Raw genomic sequence first — 14610 nt, forward strand, 5'->3', positions numbered from 1 at the left:
TTTAGGGTCTCTTGAATTGTTGGAAAGGATCAGAATGTGTGGTTCTGACTGCTCAGCAGGTGCATGAATCCTGTGTAAAGCAAACCCAAACACAATGTTAAATGTTCCCTGAAGGGCAGGAGCCAATTTTCCAGGCTCTTTTCTAAGCCCAGCCAGACTCCAGACTTGTTTGAGGTTTATTCCTGAAGGCAAATTAAGAAATACTTAGTGATAAGATGAAAATCTCAAATAATGTGAGAAATACTGTAATTAGAAAAGAATTTTTGTTTTATGTCTCATTACCTTCAGCTCTGCACCCCAGACATCTATAGTCATTAAATGATGGCATCAATATGCAAACTTTTTCTTTAACCTTAGATCAAAACCGGAAAGATGATCTAACCTAAGAAATTTCCTTTTTAAGGTAAAATAGGATGAAAGCCTGAACAATGTGGTCTTCCTAGGAGGACTTAACATTACTATGTCATCATCTTTGTTAAAAGATTTAATGTTGGATAAAATTTCTAAAATTTTCATTTGGGAATGTAGCTAGCTTATAGTAAATATTGCTACACATATAGCTTTAAAAAAAAACCACTTCTATTATTTCCAGAGAGCCATAAAAATAAATTTTGCTGTTCTCACTGTTTAATAATAGATTTTTAATTACTGCTTATTTTTTCTTTGGGATTTGGAAGGTTTGTTTCATTTTCTGTCTACTTTATGAAGAAATAACACACGCAATTTATTTTTCAAGAATTTATGAACACTTTCAAGAACCTGTGTCTTATGTTGGTCCCAGGATCTCTCCAGCTACCAAGGCTTTAAGGCATAGGGAATATAAATAGTCATTCAAAAGAGACCTGCTTTTCAGAGATCTCACAGAACTATCAGATTATTTTCTCAACCTCTTTATGCCCTCAACTGCAATGCTTTTAAAAATGTATTTGTTTCATATATTGAACTGATACTTAGAAACTGGGGGGGGGGAGGCTTTTTATATACTGACTTTGTTGGAAAAATATGCACTCCTTCATATGATCTTTTTTTTTAATTCACTCAATCGTTTATCTTCAATAGGTAATTTTTGGTTAATATCATACTAGCTGCTAGACTCTCAGAGAGGAGCAGGTTTTCTGAATTGACCCAGATTAACAGATTAGATTGGAGACAATCTTCTATCCCTAAACAATTGGTTCATCCTGAAATTTCAATCAAGATTCATTGGTAGTCTAAAAGTCTTTTTGGTCTTTTAGGCTCCCATTTAAAAGAAATTACACTCTTTCTTTGTACCTGTCTGTATTGTTTTTTTCTTGCAGCAAAGAGAATGCATTCCTTTTAGAGTATGAAAAAAATATATGCAGTGTTGCTAGATAGGCTAATTCTTTAAGCTGCTATCAACTAATGTCTTGATGGAGATGACCTGACAGCTGCTTGAGAACTTTATAGGTACCTTTCAAGGCATAAGTGAGATGGAAATAGGAGGAAGATGTAGAGAGGAAGGAGAAGAGCAAAGACATATTTCCGTATTTCCCCCTCGTTCCAAATACCGTCTCGGGGACACCTGTTTAAGAATGGCAGATGGCACAGATGCATTTTCTTATGCTGCCTTCAGGAATCTAACCAAAATGACAGTACAGAGACCAAAAAAAAAAAAAAAAAGGTAAAAGCCATAATCCCACAAGGATAAAGAGAGTAGTAGAAGAGACAGGAACAGACAGGTCAAAAAAAAAAAAAATCTAGAAATAGAAAAAAGAGACAGATGAATGATAAAGCATTCAGGTGGCTGGAAAAGGCTGAAAGCTACCTGCCTTCCCAGAAAGCAAATCTGCTGGCCCAACAGTACTACAAAAAGGCCAAGGAACTGGATGTGGTGGGCAGATGGGCCTCAAAACAGGAGGGATGGTTGAGATTCCCTAGAAGAAGCAGTTTGGACAACAATCCTTCCCCCATCCAATACCCCAGAATTGAGCACACTCTTGAGAAGAGGGGTGCACGTTGGGTTGAGAACAGTGGGAGTCATGGTCTCATCATACTCTACCCCAGACCTGGACAAGAAGGAAGGACCAGGAGGGGCAAGGTGAGTTTCTTTTATACCATCACATGGTGTAATAATGAAATACTGAGGTGACTGCTTGGATTTAAACAGGCATCTCTCTTGGGAAGCTGTGGCACATAACTCAAATGAGCATATAATTAAAAAATCATTTCTATTTAGTCTTGAATTGCATTATAAAAATTGCAGCTTTTTAATTTTTTACACATTTTCTTAATTATGTTTTGCTTTGTGTAATATTAAAATTCGTTTTAATTCCCTATTCACTGGCTGACTGAGAGTGAGGGGAGGTAGGCTGAAAGCAGAAAGGGTATTTAAAAATGTAGTAACCACAAAAATGGATACCTGGTAAACACATTCCTGCATAAAATGTCAATTAAGTTAAATATATCCTGGATCTCTAAGACTAATAAAATTCCAGCCATTTTAAGAATCAATAACAATCAGTAACGATTCCAGGAATCAAGATGATCATTCAGGGTATATTTATTCCAAGTGAATAAAAGGCAGATGACTTGAATCTACAGCAGAATAGTCACAAAATTAAATATAATGAATGACATCATCTAAACAGACTTCATCTCCCAGAATAGTGGCAAAACTCAAGTATAGTCAGCAATGTACACAGGATGCTTTATCCCCAGTCTTGTGACTTGACAGAGTAAAGATGTCCATCCCTACCCGTCAATGTTATACCATAGGTTTGATGGGAATCTTCCTTATTAAAAAACAAAACAAAACAAAAAGCAGCCCACAAAACTTTTACAGAATTAGCGGTAATGGTTATTCATCCCAAGTGGGTTTTCATCTGTTCTTGTGCACTGCTGGATATGGTTGGTCATCTACATGTCTCCATGAGGTATATTCTCACAAAGATTTTTTAAATGTATGATATCACAAAATATTTTTTATCCCAAACCAGCTATTGTCCAAAGAGAAATCACATATCCTCTCTTAAATTCTCTCTCATTTTCTTTTCTTTTCTTTTTTTTCTTTTTTCTTTTCTTCGGTCAGTTAGTGAGATGTTCATATTACCATGGAAATAGATAAGCTTTCTATAACACAGGGTTGCACCATACATCTTCTCTCAGAGATCTTCCTTTCAAAGATGATTCTTTAAGTTATATGTAATTAAAGGAGGAATACAGTATTTTATGAAGAAACTGGAATGAAATTTTTCAAATGAAACAGTTAATACACTTTTCTTGACATCACTTTAATGTTCAACATGTCAATGATTTAGAGTGCAGTCATTATTTCTTCATTGTATATTCTCAGGGTTAGAGGAAAGACATTTTTCTTATGAGACAGGAAGGTAAATGAAGAACTACTGAAGATAATGATGTATTCACCAGGCTTGAAGGTCACCTGTCTCTGAATGCCCCTAAGTGCCACAACTTTGAACCCATATCTACCTTCCTAGAGACTTAATAATATTCTAATTATATCTGAGTTTTCCATGATCCTTTCTCTTTTTTTAAGGATTTTTTTTAAAGATTTATTTATTTATTTTAGAGGGAGAGAGAGAGAGAGATTCCCCAACCAGACTCCCCGCTGAATGGGGAGCCCGATGCAGGGCTCACTCCTAGGACCCTGAGATCATGACCTAACTGAAATCAAGAGTCAGACACTCAACCTACTGAGCCACCCAAGATCCCCTTCCATAATCCTTTCTAAATATGCTGTCTTTCCCATGGGATTGGCCACTGCTGCTCTGGAATAAGATTGCCACTCTGCCAGGCTCAGCCATCCTGGACTGCTAATGAAGAAATTACAACATAGAGAATAACCATCAGTGTCTGCTGTATATTCATGGCCTCAGAGACGCCGGGTTCATGCCCGTTCTCAGAGTCAGAGAGCATTGTTAAGGGCTGGCCATCTTCAACAGGGCGGGGCCAACCCACATCTCTAACAGTGTTCTGACTATCATCAGACCTCTGACTATAGTCTCTTCTGTCCCAAGACCCCACTGAAAGAACACTCTCCTTTTAATCCTACTGTGTGCTTTGTCTTCTTGTCACAAGTTCTCTATTTTCCCTAGTTGAGTAATTAGAAACTAGTTTTCCTGGTTGATTAACTCAAGGAGAGACATTCCTCCCACACACACACCCCTCACAGAGATTTAGCCTTTTCCTCTGGCCCTAACTGATAACAGTAGCCCTGCATGAAGTCACTTCTCAGCATCCAGGTCATTCAGTCTTAGACCACCCCATTGCTAAGAAATCAAAGGTCCACAAAAATGTTCACACACAAAAACAAATGTCCTTCCTTTGCTGGTTTCTTTCCAGTTATTTCAAGTTGAAAATGATGTCTGTATCTCTTTCTTGAAGTCCTCTTCATCTGAGATTCTCATTCCAGAAAACAGCTGCTCAAGCAAGAATACATGCAATCTCAAAGAATAAATTACAGTATACAAGCAGCCTACATTATAAATATATTCATAAAGCAGAAACACATCTCTCAAAGAAGCAACAAAATCTGTAGAGACATAGCTTTGCCAAAAACTTATGCACAACAGTTAAAATTACCAAAGAGACTACATAGTTTCTCAGTTTATAACATCTGCAGTCATGTTTACATACTGAGGAAAAGAGCCAGAGAGGAAAGAGATACTAAAATGCGGAATAAGAGATACGTGCAGGAAAAAAAATTCTCTTAGGAGGACTATAATTTGGGAATCAAATGAGATGGAAGTCAGATCACGAATGGATGAAATAAACTTGGAAAGAAGGTAAAGCTGGTTGAGGTTTGGGAATAGAGGTCTGGGGAAAGAATCCAACCTGAAATGGAAACTTCTAATATGATCCGCGGAGTAGAAAAAACACAACAGCAGATTTGTTTCAATTCCACAATTAACTCCTGGGCGGTTAGCAAATACGCCTCTTTACCCTTCTGAGTTTGAATTAACTTCATAAAAAAGAAATATCACTGAATCGCTGCTTATTTGTCACATTAAGACATAGAAATAGCAAATGCCTGGCTATAGTGAAAGAGAAGAGGGCAAACCTGCATTCAGGTATGTAATATCCTGTCCGTGCTCAAGAGGGAATATATATGAGAAATTTCGTATGCTTGCTGGATAATTAGAGCAGAGGCGCTAATTGCAGCAGACAAAAGGCAAGATTCTCTCCTCGTTAGTTTGAATGTTTTATAGTGAAGGTGGTTAATCATTAGGTCTGTGATATGGGACGTGGATTGCAACAGTTGTGACGAAGGAGATTGCAGAATATCACCATTTTCATCATGTAGGAAAGGCTGTCTGCTCTCAGAACTGGCGTAAGTTATGATGGAAAGAGAATTAAGTTTTGAAGTCCTGTTATCTTAATATCCTGGCTCCATTGTTTATTACCTGTGAATTAGACACGTCTCGAAACCCCTTGAACAAGATGGTAGTAAAAGTGGTACCTCACAAGTTTGCCAGCTTTTCTCTCTCTCATCTCCATGAGGCAGCACTGGTTTGAATCAGTGTAAGACAGAAGTGCAAGGACAATACCCGGTAAGAGAATGATAAAAATGTCTGGAGAGTCTAGGTAGGATAACACAAGCTTGTCTATGTGGGAAGAAGTGCTTAGTTAATGCTGGGGTCAGAAACCAATCAGAAACTGAGGCAACACCATAGAATCTCTAGGATGGAGTGCCTCGTGGCTTAGTTCTTATATATATTCTCTGTATATATTCCACATATATTCTGTCACTGAATGTTTTCATCCAGGTCTTTGCCCTTCAATACCAACTTCCTAGTTTCCTAGCATTGCCACAGTTTCCTAGATGGCTACCACAGATTAGTTGGCTTAAACCCACAGAAATTCATGGTCTCACAGTTCTGAAGGATAGAGATCCAAAATTAAGGCATCAGTCAATAGGGGCAAGTTCCCTTCTCCCCCGCAACAGGAGAATCCATCCATTCTTGCCTCCTCTAGCTTCTGGTGGTTTGTTGGCAATCCTTGGCTTTCTTGGGTTTATAGCTGCATCACTCCTATCTCTGCCTCCATCAACATCATGTGGCATTCCCCCAATGTGCCTGTTATCTCTGTGTCTGTTCTCCACTTTCTATAAGGACACCCACCAGTCATATTAGATTTAGGGCCCATCCTGCTCCAGGATGACCTCATCTTGCCTTGACTATCATAACATCCATATATTCTGATTCCCAAATTTATATCTTTAGTATTGATCCTGAATGATTTCCCAAGTGCTTACTTGGCATCTCCACTTGGATATCTAAGTAGGCATTTCGACATGTGCAAAACTTACCCACTGACCCACGTCCCCCAGGCCTTTCCTTTCTGAGCCTTCTTCATCTCAGTGTATGGGGCTAACATCTGCCTCACCACTCAGTTTAAAAAATCCACGAGTCATCCGTTGTTCCTCCTTTACCCTCATCTCCTACATACATCCCATTAATAGCTTTTTCTTATTCTTCAACCTCCGTGATGGGAGCAGAATCATCCATTTCTCTCATCTATTCTGCCACCGTACAAGTCCAAATCACCATGGAACACAAAAACTAGCCTCCAAAATTATCTCCTTGCTTATAGCATCATTACTTCTATAGCCCATTTTCCATGTGGCAATCAGTCATTTTTTTTTAAAGATAAATCAAACCACAACATTCCTCTTCTTGAAACTCTCAAAGTCTTCCTGCCATATTTAGAATGAATTTTGAACTTCTCACCATGGTCTACCAAAACTAATGAGGCTTGAGTCCAACACCACCATCTCATACCACTACCCCTCCACTTATATTAGCCCAGTCATACTTGGAGTCAATGATTCCAGCAACTCTCCCATTCAAATTGTCCAGAATCCAAAAATGAGATGCTCATGAGACTAGGAAGCAGAGGAGTGAAGGGGGAGGGAGAGGGAGAGAATGGGAGCATAGCAACTGGCATTTCATGGTTGCAAGGAAATGGAGAGTGGGCCCACTTTTATATACCCACTTTAACCCAATCCTTCTTGTTTCACTCCTGCTTCCTACTGCTGCTCCCAGTTTACCTGATACCTCCAAGTTCTGAGCTTTGCAATTGGGTTACCGTTTGCAGATACTTCATTTGAGGTGTCTGTTCTCTCTGCTAGGTCAGGTACTTCTTTAACTGACTTTCTAGCTTCCAAAATTCATAGCAATCTCTGCCACAAATGTCTTCTCTCCTATTCTGTTTGACTTCTTCAGTTGATACACTTTTAATTCTTAATTTTTTCCTTAGTGAAGTTTGGGAGTGAGAGTAGATACATGCATGCAATCAATCTGCCTGATTCATGGGAAGTATCCACACCATTTACTTGATTTCCCGATTCCAACTCTTCCATTGTAAGTGGCAGAAAATGCCTGGATTTGAAGCAAAGTAAACATGATGCCATCTGTACAAGAACAATGAATGGGGTGATAGGTTAGAGCAGGATTTCTCAACCTCAGCACTACTGACATTTGGGGCTGGATAACTCTTTGTTGTGGGGAGCTGTCCTGCACATTGTAGCATGTTTAGCAGCATCTCTGGTCACTACCCACCCTCCTAGTCATGACAAACAAAATGTTTCCAGATATTACTAGATTTCTCCTAGAGGGGTGGGGTGGGGGGAGATTTCCCCTGATGGAGAACCACTGATTTAGAGAAAAATGGGAGCACTGTTACCAGGCTAAGGAAGAGAGGGTGACAAACACAGGAAAGATCCTCTACTCCTTGATTTAATCAACAAAAATAAGACTTGGAAAACCTTGCAGCAAGATATATCCTCATACTGTCACTGTACCAAAAGGAGATAAACCTCCAGTTATAAAATAACTAAGTCACAGGATTGTATTATTGTACTGCATGGTGACTATAGTTAATAAAGTTGAAAGTTGCTGAGAGAGTAGATCTTAAAAGTGCTCATCACAAGAAAAAACATTTTGTAACTGTGTGTGATGGTGGATGTCATTAGACATGGTGGTGATCATTTTGCAATGTCTGCTAATATCCAATCACCATGTCATACACCAGAAACTAATATAATGTTGTGTGTCAATTACACCTCAATAAAAAAAATTCTTTTGACTCTAAATTATCCATATGATCTTGGGAAAAAGAAATCAGACCCCAGAAGAAGCAGAAATGGAAAGTGCCAAGGTGGCTCTGAGGAACTCAGCAGTAGGATCCTTTGATCTCCACACGAATATTTCTCTATTTACATCATTCAACACCTCTGCAGCACAAACTGTTTCTTTTCTACCAGCCTTCCAATATATGTCATATAGAAATTTATATTTATCACATAGTCTTTTAATGAATATTTATTTCCCACCCTCAGTCTGTCAGAGACCACTGGGGCATTGCACATACGGCAGTGTATGTGACATTCAAGGCCCCTACCCTCGTCGTGCTTATATTCATGCCAGGCAACTGAGAGTAAATAGTAAACTGATCAAAAATAAATTAACACAGAGTGATAAATGCTACATGGAAAATAAGAGAGCATAATGTGTTAGTAAGGAATAGCAGTGGGACAAGAAGCAGAGGGGGCAAGATTAGACTGGTAAGTTGGGGAAGACCTAGTAAAGAGATGACATCTCATTTAAAACTCAAGAGATAATTGCAGGAGATAATTAAAGGTTTCCTGTATGAAGACCTAGAAAGAGAAATCTAGAAGTAAAGAATCAGTGCCATATGTCAGCATCTCTCTCTCTTGGACTTCCCAGCCTCCAGAACCATGAGAAATAAATGTCTGTTGTTAATAAACCACCCAGTCTATGGGATTTTTTTATAGCAGCCTAAGCAGATAAAGACCATACGCACAAATATATACATTTAAATTAACTCCTCTACTTCCTCCCTTCTGTTCATTCATAGTAGCTCCTCCCTCATTGACATAGGCCAGCAAACGGTCATCAGAGTTGCCTGTTCTCTCCTAATATCACCTCCTCCATCTCCAGCTCCCACTATTACCTGCCTCATTATTGTGGTATTTCCTAATTTGAAATCATCTGATGGGCTGAATTTATCTTTTTGTTCCAAGTAATGTCATAAACTGCTTGCCAGTTCAGGGATTGACTTGTAGATCAGACACCCTTTCCTAATCTTATCAAGTCTATGACCAAAAAAATTAGTTAGCATCAGAATACTTGCCTGCAGTTTCCCAAGAGCAGGAATGTAGTCAAGTCATCTTTAAAGAGCCTGTGGGTAAGCAAGCTTCCTGATTGAAATATCTCCTGACATCACCAGCTGAATCGTCCTTTGCTGTGTACTCAAGGTCATTCTACCCTTCAGCTCTGCTATCATTCATGTTCCATTTTTAATTTATCATCTGGAGAAATCCCTGGAAGATATCATAAAAAATTGTCCTGGCAGGAGCAGAGGTTAAAAGCAAAAGATAAGTATATGTCTTCCTCACAACAGTGTAAGATTGAATCCCGCGGACGATGAGATGAACATATATTTTCTATTTCCTAGTTCACATTCTCTGGTGTGAATCATAAACTCATGTATTAAATCAAAAATTGTTGCACAGCCATTTGAGCCAAACTATAGTTCACAAACAGAATAGATGCAATTCCTACCTTTATGAGTTTACATTGCAGTAGGGACATGCAGTGGCTATTCACCACACTTCTGTGACTGCTCAGAACTCTTTGAGTACCCTTCTGGTGTTTTTCAAATTTTTCACATAAGCCTCTGGCTCCCCAAGGAAGATGCCAAAAACTCAACATCCCAGCCTCTCTTACAACTAAAGCACAGGTGTATGAAAGTGCCCTTCTGGTCACATACATTGTTAAGACATAAAATACAGAAGAAGATACCATGATGACGAAGGCATAAACAGAATCTATTTTTTTTTTTTTTTTTGTGAGGATGGCATGGCTTTGCGAAGTCATCCAGGCCAGAGAAGGATGATTTATTGGGGTTCTTATAATAGTATTTAGTGTCCAAGATGTGGTGTCCCCAGTTAAGCAGCCTTACGGTATAATTTGGCATTTCCTAGATTTGTGCCATTCAATATGGTAGCTAACAGCCAGGTGCATCTATTGGGCTCTCACAATGTGGCTCATACGACTGATGAACTAAATTTTAGAATTAATTTAAATTAGTATTTGAAAACAGCTGCTTCATTTAGTTATTGGAAGACTGTTAAGTATATTTGGAACAACTTTGTTATGTGTATCTACTTTTTCAACTGTAAATTCTATGAAGCCAAAATCCAGATCAGATTTTCTGATAGAAATTAATATCCAAATTGAGACGAGCTGTTGAGGATAAAATATGCACAGGATTTTAAAGACTTCATAAAAATAATGTAAAATATCCCATTAATACTATAATTAATAATTAGTTATACATTAATACTATGCATTGATGACATATTATAATAGTATTTTGGATTGAGCAAGGTAAATAAAATATATCTTTAAATTAATTTCACCTCTTTCATTTTACTCTTTTAACATGGCTATGGAAAACTTTCAATTACGTATGTGGCTCATGTTATGTTTTTATTGGACAGCCGAGACCAATGGCTCTCAAATTTTAATATGTAACAGAATTACCTGGAAGGCGTGGTAAATATAGTGTTTTAATCGAGAATGACAGGAGGGGGTCAAGGAGGGAATCTGAAGAAGTGACCTTTCAGGAGAAGTCTGAAGGTGAAAATTTGGGAAGAGGACTGCTACCAAGAGACAAAACAGCATGAAGTGGGATCTGAGGCAAGAAAATGATTGGTATTTCTGACAAGTTCCTAGAGGCTCTCGTGGCAGAAGGACGAAAACATGGCGAGAAATCAAAAAGGCACATGGCAACCAAATTGCCATGGCTCCGTAGGTCTTGGTAAGGAGTCTGAATTTTATTCAAAGTGCAAAGGAAATACATGAAAGAATTTCAATCAATGGAATATGGGGATCTGATAACATTTCTAAAAGACTCCTCAAGCTAATACCTGGAAAACGGATTGAACATGAGCAAAGTGGAAACGGGCAGAACACGAAGAAGGCTATTGCGAGGATAAAGGGAGGGCTAAGTCAAATACGCTGAAACAATCTAATGGAATTCTAAGCAGCTACTGACAATAGTGATGATGAAGACTGTCCAAATACTGAAAATGTTTAGAATTCAATGTCAGTGGACACAAACGCAGAACACAAAATTGAGCAGACACTACCCTTCAACTACATGAACTTATGTATGTGTACAAAGACTAAATGGGAATATACCCCACCCACCACAAAGAAGAAAAAACTAGCAGAAACACGGATGACACTTTTCCTTTTCCAAAAAATAATTTAACGTAGTATTACTTTAGAACAACATAAATTGGGAAACTATCTTCAGTTAATTCAAAGATTTCTCTTGCCTACCCTCTTAGTAAGGTGAGATCTTTTTATCAGCCCAGAAGATAAAATTGTTGATAATATGAGCCACATCTGCATTTGTGCTTAACCCTCCACAGAGTGAGTTTCCATTTATGTTTTCACTACAGAGACATTATGTTAGTTTTTCTATATCAGTCTCTGCACTACACCACAAAGAAGATATTATCCACTTGAGGAATTCCAAATTCTGTTAAAAATAAGTGCATCACGTCTCCAACTGGAAGACAATGGTGGCATTCTGATTTCAAATCTCCTCGTACAACCTCACACCAACAAAGACAAGCACAATGTCTTCTAACTAGTTATGATTTGTGTACTTAAATGCTTAATGATTGTTGCATGCTAATTTTATATCCTGTTATCCTAGTGAATTACGAACCTAACAACAAAGAGATCTAAATGTGTAAAATGAAAACATATGACGACTGTTACTGAAGGTGCTCTCCTCTGTAACCTGGGAGCAGGAAAAGGCTTTCTAATCATGACTTCAAAAGTCAGATATCAAAAAAGTAAAAATAAAAAATATGATCTCTTAAAAATTAAAATAATTTGCAAGGCATAAGCACCACAAGCAAAATCAAAAGACAAAAAAAAAAAAAAAAGCTGGTAGGAAAAAATTGCAAAATATATCACTTTAAAAGATCTATCATATAAAAATTTTTTTTAGGGGTGCCTGGGTGGCTCAGTCGGTTAAGTGTCTGCCTTCAGCTCAGGTCATGATCCCGGGGTCCTGGGACTGAGCCCCGCATCAGGCTCCCTGCTGAGCAGGGAACCTGCTTCTCCCTCTCCCACTCCCCCTGCTTGTGTTCCCTCTCTTGCTGTGTCTCTCTCTGTCAAATAAATAAAATCTTTAAAAAATAATAATAAAAATAAATAAATAAATAAAAAATAAAAAAATAATTTTTTTTTAATTGAGGAAAAAACCCACCTAACTCCTATAGAAAAATGGGTAAAGATTCGAATATATAATTCACAAAACGATCAAAAATAGCCTATGGAAAGAGGTTCATTTTCACTCACAATAACAGAAATGCAGGAGATACTACCTATCCCATCAAATTGACAAAACAGGAAAACTTGAAAGCTTAACAGTGCAGTATATTGGCAGAGCTGGGGAGAAACAGGCGCTCACACACACTTTTGGTAGAAATGGAACAACCGTACATTCTCTCTATAAGAGAATTTAGCAACATTTAACAAAAGTACATATGCATTTACCCTTCAACCCAGCAATTGCACTTCTGTGAACTTACCCTGCAAATACAGCAATAAGAAAATACATATTTTCAAGGTTATTTATTGCAGCATCATTTGTAATTGTAAAATATTGGACACTGTAATGCCCCGACATATTAGAAAACTATGGTACACACCTACAACAGAATACTATAGAGCAATAAAAAATGATGGAGGGTATTCGTGCCAGTTGCTGTGGGTATCCATGTATATAGGCTGAGGGGTAGGGAGGAATGGTGCCCACCAGTTCTTCTGTTCTTGGAGAAGTTTCCTAAAGATCCCCTCCCCTCCAGCATTTGTTCTGAGTTTAGTAAATAAATCTCCTTCCCTATACCCCAGGCACCTTTCAAACTGCTGTCTTTATGCAGTCCCTGGCAGGTAGGTTTGTTATGCTGGATCTTTAAGGGTGGGAACTGTTTTCTACCACCCTCCCTCTCGCCCAAGTTTTCTCCTGTCCACTGATTTCTAAAGTTCCTGATGGTAAGCCCCACTGGTTATAAACACTTGTAAAGTTAAGCCCCACTAAGGTTTTCAAAGCCAAATGTTATGAGGACTTGTCTTCCAGTGCGGGTCCCCAGTGCCTGAGGTGCCCCGTGTGGGTCTGCTCCTCTCCCCTCCCTGTGATTGTGGGGTTCCTCCCATTTGTGGTTAGTTTCCCTAGGAATTTAGTTCCTGACCATGTCTCCACCCTTCCATCCTTTTGATGTGGCCTCCTCTCTGTGATTAACTGCGGAGGGTCTGTTCCGCCAGTCTTTGGGTTATTTTCTGAGTTGGTTGCACTGATGTGGCTGTTGTCTAAGTGTGTCCTTGGGACGAGATGAGCTTACGATCCTCCTACTCTGCCAACTTCCCAGAAATCCTGGAGCAATAAAAAATGAATGAAAGCAATACCTATGAACTGATATAGAGTGATTTCCATGATGTATTATTCAGTGAACTTACTTCCCTATAGACATACTTTTTAAACTAAATTAATATTTCAAAGCATATGGTTATTACATGAACTCTCTCCCAAATTTCCTTTGAAAAGCTAATATGGCCATATTGAGTGGGCACCCCCACAAACTCAAAACCCACTTTTAATTTTGAGATGCCCATCAAATATCCTTGGGAGACATACAAATGAGGACTTTTTTTAAAGATTTGTTTGTTTATTTGGGGGGGAGCAGGAAGAGGGAGAGGGAGAAGCAGACTCCCCTTTGAGCAGGGAGCCCGATATGGGGCTTGATCCTAGGACTCCAGGATCATGACCTGAAGGCAGATGCTTAACCGACTGAACCACCCAGGAGCCCCCAAATGAGGACTTTCAAAGGGTGATTTGCCTAAACCTAGTGAATCAGGGATAGGTCTAGAGATCTGTGTTTCAACAGACTTTATAGGTCTTTCTGTAATGCACGAAGCTTTCCCAACTATACTTCTAAACTGTAACATAATTATAGTAATACAAAGCAAAAAAATAATAATAGTCACACAGTCCATTTTAGGATTGTTAGGTTGGTTAACTGAGATGCTACACACATTGGGATGATTTTCTAAAATGTAAGGAACATTTCGTCATAATGAGGATTATTATTGTGTGACATAGAATTGAGGGAGAAGAAAAAGTCCTACAGCCAATAGTACTTTGTGCTTTTATCAAACTGCTCTTCCACAAAGCTTGAAAGAGGGCTCTTTCTTTAAGCCTTCTCACAGCTTGTACTAGGTCTTGCACACTAGAGATGCTCATGAAGCTTTACTGAAACTAAAACAGTTGCTATTGAGAAAGCTCATCTGCAAGTACTTGGCCTCTCGTTTCTGATACGGCGAAATTGGGAATCTTAAACTTCACCAAATCCAAACAAGCTCTTTGTTTTGAAAGACAACTTAGCCTCTGTGGTTAAGGGTAGAAGCTCTGCTCTGAAATTATATTATCAGGGCACCACTCATTGCTGTGTGACCTCGGGCCAAGTTACTTTTTCATGCTGGGTCTCAATGACTCTGCTCACACCGCAAGGGTGATAACGAT

The sequence above is a fragment of the Halichoerus grypus genome, chromosome 1, assembly GCF_964656455.1.
Source record: "Halichoerus grypus chromosome 1, mHalGry1.hap1.1, whole genome shotgun sequence".
Classification (NCBI taxonomy): domain Eukaryota; kingdom Metazoa; phylum Chordata; class Mammalia; order Carnivora; family Phocidae; genus Halichoerus; species Halichoerus grypus.